Genomic DNA, 6,410 nt, shown 5'->3' on the forward strand with positions numbered 1-6,410 from the left:
ACAGATAAATTATGCTTGGGCTTAGAGGATAATGTCAACCACCTAAACCAGAATCTCCATACATTTTCAAAAACACATATGTACAAGCAGTGCAAATATAATTACATGTGATCCATGCCTTTACCAATATTAGAAGACCAAGGATACCACAAACATCAAATTTTCAGAAAGTTGATTTGTACCAGATTTTAAAATCTTCCTCCACTGCTGCAAGACCTCTGCTTGCTGAGAGTGGGAGAGGCAGGGCTTCAAAGAATGAGAGGCACCTGGGCAGCTCTGTCAGTTAAGCTTCTGACCCTTCATCTCGGATCAGGTCATGATCTCATGGTTCAGTTCATGGGATCAAGCCCCTCACTGGGCTCCGTGCTGACAGCACAAAGCCTGCTTGAGATTCTCTGTCTCTCCCTCTCTCTCTGCCCCTCCCCCCAAAATCAAACCCCAGAAGAAAATGTCAAACATTAAGTGCCAACATACTAACCACAGCCTGGGTCTTGGTAAGTTACAGCTTTAGCTGTCAAATAGGAGCTTGAAAATGAGTGAGACCAGAGGTGGCAGCTTCAGGTAAGTATTACTTCTCTCTTTTGTTTTTTTTTTTGTTTGTTTGTTTGTTTTGAGAGAGGGAGCAAGAGCGGTAGAGGGAGAGAGAATCTCAGGCAGGCTCCATGCTCAGCATGGAGCCGGATGCAGGGCCCAGTTTCATGACCCCAAGATCATAACCTGAGCCAAAATCAAGAGTTGGACTGAGCCATCCAACGCCCTCATGTTATCATTACTTCTGAGGAAGAATCAGCTACATTGACATGGGGGTTGGGTCCCTTAAAGACATAGAAATGAAAAGAAAGAAAGAAGAAGGGGGGAAATTAAGGATTCTACAGAAACGAAAGAGAAATAAGTCATGCCAACCACCCCACCTCTCCTCTACATCCATAAACCTGTCACCACTAAAAACATCATGTGTTAAAGGAATTGCACTTCACTACACTGACTCAATAAAATACTTTTCAACTAGGAAGTTGTCCACAAAAGACTTATTTAAAAAAAAAAAAAAAAAAAAATCAGACCAACACAGTATAAAACTACTCTGAGACGAAAACAGAAAAGGTAAATTGTAACATTTCACCTAACGAAAATTACTCCTCAAAACAGACAAAACAAAACTGTAAGACCAAGCTCCAAACTATAATTAAATATTCTCAGACAAGCATTAGCTATGTGTTTATATGTATATATATCAAATCTAGTTCACGACCTAAGAACAGAAATGAACAAAAACAGGAAGAAGTGTCACAAAAATGCACAGAAGGTGATCAGGAAAAAGTTGAAGGTAAAGACAAAACCATCTCACGAGTGAAGAATGAATTACCATTGTCTGTCTAAGGCAGAAAAGATTCAAGTGAAATTTTAATAAGCAGTGAAGAAAGGGAAGAAACAACCAAAGACAAAAGTGAAACGGGTCTGAGAAAAAGTGCTTAAAATGGAAGACAGGCAAAGAAGATTCAAATTATGTATTATTGGAGTCCAGGAAGAAGACAAAGCAATCGATTAAAAGCAATATTTATCATTATAATCCAAGAGACTTTCTGTAAGTTAGAGAAAAATGGTGAAAATTGACCTGGAATGAACAACTCTGAGACTTATCCTAGTAAAACTATTGGACATTAAGTAAAAAGAAGGAAGGAAAGCTGCCAGGCAAAATAATCAGTTTACTTATGCAGGTAAGAATATTAGTATGACCTCACACTTTTCAAGAGCAACATAAAAATCAAGGCAATAATGGAGCATCATTTTAAGAAAAATCCAAATAAATTCTTAGATTTCTGTATGCAGCTGAGCTGTACTTCAAGTCAGAGGGTTATAGAAATGCATATTTTAACTGTTCTCCTACACCCTTCCTGGAAAACCATCTAGAAGATGAATTTCATCTAAACAAAAGATGACTTGGGAAATACATCAGAATAACTGATGGTGAGCATTTAATATACTTAATTGTAGTACTAATACTAAAATAAGGGTAGGGACGTGACTCAAAGAATAGAATATAAACATATATTCTGCCCAATAGAACACAAGTTAAAAAATGAGAGGAAAAGGGAGAGAGAAGGGAAAAACTAAAATGAAATCATTGTGGATAGGTAATAGGTGGGAGTCAAGGGTGTCATTTAAAACTACCCAGATATAAAACGTTAAGACAAGAGGAATAAAGGGCATGATGTAAGATAAATAACTATACCTACATACATAGATATAAGGCAGATAGATCCTAGCTGGAAAAGAGAAATCAGTGGAGCTTTCTGTAGTTATATAGGATGGGGAAAAAAAAAATTGGAAACTATACATGGTTAGATTTTTCCCATGGGACATGTGCTGAGTTCTGGGATGGTACCAGAAACTGGTACCTTGCTGAGTAGGAAAGGCAGAGCGAAACATCCCTTTATCTTGCAGAGTTTGGGAAACAAAGAGTGAAGAAGCCTTCAGCAAACACACAATAAATCTCTGCTTCTAGGCATTTGCCAGATTTTTAATTAGCAAAAGATGGGAACCAAGTTTAAAATCTGACAAAGGCTGAACTTCAAAGTCTGAGAAAAAATATGCAAGACACCAATCGAAAGTTGAAGAAGACCAGTTTTAAAGAATGGGAATGAACCAGAGATGGACTGAATCTTACTAAATCTGCAACCCAGCATAAGACCTGATTGGGTTGTCACTCTGTCTGATAAAAGAAGAATCTTTGCTAGTGGAAGATACTATCTGGAGACTCTACAGTGTCTAGCATATAATAAAATATTTCTAAAAACATGAAGAAGCAGAAATAAATAATAGTAATCTAAAAAGAAAAGTAAAATCAAGAACCCATAGATGATCCTGATACTGCAATTAGAACACAAGGCTTTAAACATACTTTAAAAAAAATATGGTTAGTTTTAAATAAAGTAGAGAAAAATATGGGCAAAATGGATGAGAAGTTTTCAACAGAGAATTGGAATCTATAAAAAAGAATTTTGAATTCTATTTTGCCTAAAGAATAATGTCTCCTCATTTTGTATAACACTTTTAACTAGAAGACATTACATCATCAGAGGATCCCGTTTTACTAGTATGAGTGTTTCTAAGACTGTAAGCACTGTAAGTTACCTAACAAAAATAGCTAAACAAAAGCCTCAGTAAGTTTAGTGCAGTATAATGCAAAGCAAAAATCAAAAGGGGGCACACATGGAATTTTTCTTCAAAATCAGGAAGACAGCAAAACAAAACTCACCACTGGAATGTCAGAGAATAAAACAAAGACCACCAGAGCTAACACAAAAACAAAACATAAACAAAACTGATACTTTGTCCTTCCCACTGTATTGGTATTTAGATGTGATAAGTAAAATCTCCCAAAATGACCTTTTCCCTCAGATCTGTTTGAGGACCACTTGAAATGATTAAATTTATCATTAATAACTTGTTTTTCTTAAATATTTATAATAATAATATCACATCTAACTGGGCCTATAATACATTTCTTCCCCACTTTCAAAAGGACAACCGTTTTGTTCCCTTCTAAATATAGATGTATTAGGTAACTGGATATTCCATTCTAATTTTACATCAATTATTTACCAAAAATAATGCATGTCTGAATTTCTCACGCCAGTTTTTACTTCAGGGTCAGGGCAGGTTCTCGCCACTGGCCAATTTTACACTCTTTATTTAAGTGTAAATATTTGACTCTATGTGCTTGTGGGCCACTTGTTAGAAGTACCACTGACTGTCACCAAAGCAGAGAGTCCTGGGTGCTGCTCATCTAAATGCTATGACATCTAGGTCTCCAATCATCAAATGCCTGCAGATCACTCATGGCTTATCTAGCAGCAGAAGGGTATCTGGCTGCACCTTAGAATTTGTCGAGCCTCTTCTGAACTACCCTGTTTTACCATTTACTTCCCTTCTCTGCTCTGTTTCATCCACCTTGACCTCCAGGATAGTAGTGGTGGTATAGAAAGGGATACTCCAGCACTAGTCCTTGGGTAGGACTGGGAAGTGGCAAAAAGCAGTCTCATTACAACTTTACTGTTCTCCCTCTTTGGTCTAAAAGAGTGTTTGAGATCTCCGATGGCTCATCTCTTCAAAGGGGAGAGCAATCCACTTAGTGAAGCCCCACTAAAGAAATCAACAGGCCACTAGAGGAAGAGGAGGAGAAAGTGGAGGAGGGGATAACTGAATAGAGCTAGCAGTATTATCAGTGGGACATACATCCAGAAGTTGAATCAAGTCACTCCTTCGGCATCTATTTAATTTTGGTGAAACCAGTAAGTTCAGTAAAACAGGACCTCTATCTCTGGGGGCTGGCAATGGCTTATTAATCACAAAAGAAAGGGCTCTTCCCAGGTAAGGCTCTACTTACTAAAAACAGGACCCAAAGACTTAGAACCACCAACCAGAGGAACAACTGTAGCCTTCTTTAGCTAAACCCAGTTCTAGCTTGTTCTTGGTTTATGGTTAAAGGGAAGCTGATAGGAGCAAACCTCGAGCTTTCTGTTATGACCCTACTGAGAAGGAGATATAAACCATCCTAGAGCTTAGGAATATGAGAGAAGTAGAGTGGCCGGAATTGGGCTACAGAGTCTCTGTCTCTTCCTATTAATGTGCACTGGAGTGTTTGAAACCAAGTATTTCTTCGCTAAATTAAAGAAGAGGCATTTCTTTGCAAGTTCTTCACTCATGACATCATCTAGCTTGCCCAGAACCCAATGGGAACAAAAGGTTTAAGAGTGGTTGAAAAAGGGAAAACTGAATTGTAATTTGGAAACATACAATGTTTCATCCAAAATTTAAAAAAAAAAGGTTTAAAATGAGCTAACCTCCCAGTTTTTAAAATGTAATTAAATTTATTTATTTATTTATTTATTTATTTATTTATTTAAATTTAAATCCAAGTTAGTTAACATATAGTGTAATAATGGTTTCAGGAATAGAATTTAGTGATTCATCACTGACATATAACACCCAGTGCTCATCCCAACAAGTGTCTTCCTTAATGCCCCTCACCCATTTAGCCCACCCCCCCCCCACCCAACACCCTACCAGCAACCCTTAGTTTGTTCTAGTTTAAGAGTCTCTAATGGTTTGTCTCCCTCTCTGTTTTTATATTATTTTGTTTCCCTTCTCTCATCTCTCATCTCTCATCCCTTCTCATCATGTTCATCTGTTTTGTATCTTAAATTCCACCTGTGAGTGAAATCATATGATATTTATCTTTCTCTAATTTATTTCACTTAGCATAGCACACTCTGGTTCCATTAATGTTGTTGCAAATGGCAAGATTTCATTCTTTTTGATCACTGAATAATATTCCGTGGTATGTATATATATATATATATATATATATATATATATATATATATATATGATATCTTCTTTATTCACTCATCAGTCAATGGACATTTGGGCTCTTTCCATACTTGGCTATTATCAATAGTGCTACTATAAAAATTGAGGTGCACGTGCCCCTTTGAATCAGCACTCCTGTATCCTTTGGATGAACACCTAATAGTGCAATTTCTGAGTCGCAGGGCAGTTCTATTTCTAATTTTTTGAAAAACCTCCATACTCTTCTCCAGAGTGGCTGCACCAGTTTGTATTCCCACCAGCAGTGCAAAAGGGTTTCTCTTTCTCCACATCTTTACCAACATCTGTTGTTGCCTGAGTTGTTAATTTTAGCCATTCTGACAGGTGTGAGGTAGTATTTCATTGTGGTTTTGATTTCTCTGATGATGAGTGATGTTGAGCATTTTCTTCATGTGTCTGTTAACCACCTGGATGTCTTCTTTGGAGAAGTGTCTATCCATGTCTTTTGTCCATTTCTTCACTGGATTATTTGGTTTTTTTTTTGGTGTTGAGTTTGATAAGTTCTTTATAGATTTTGGTTACTAATCCTTTATCTGATATGTCATTTGTGAATATCTTCTCTCATTCCATCAGTTGCCTTTTAGTTTTGCCAATTGTTTCCTTTGCTAAACATATAAAGTTCAATACAGAATTTTTAAAAAGGTTTAAAATGAGATACCCCCCACCCCTAATTTTTTTAAAAAGCATAAGACTAGGGGCCCCTGGTTGTCTCAATCAGTGGAGCATGTGATTCTTGATCTTAGGGTTGTGAGTTCAAGCCCCACATTGGGTGTAGAGAATACTTAAAATCTTTATTAAGAAAAAATATAAGACTAGAATTAAAACTTCAAAAATAAGTTAAAGACTTGTCACCTATCACTATTTCCATACTTTATAGGAATCCCACCCTATTTCCATACTTTATAGGGAAGGTGGATTCTGGAAGAGATCTTTTGTTTTGCCAAGGGAGAAGGGTGATTATGGATTTAGAGAAACCCCAAAGGAGCCCTGAAATGAGACATAATGAGGGAAGAGAGAGA

The sequence above is a fragment of the Panthera leo genome, chromosome F2 (genome assembly GCF_018350215.1).
Source record: "Panthera leo isolate Ple1 chromosome F2, P.leo_Ple1_pat1.1, whole genome shotgun sequence".
NCBI lineage: Eukaryota > Metazoa > Chordata > Mammalia > Carnivora > Felidae > Panthera > Panthera leo.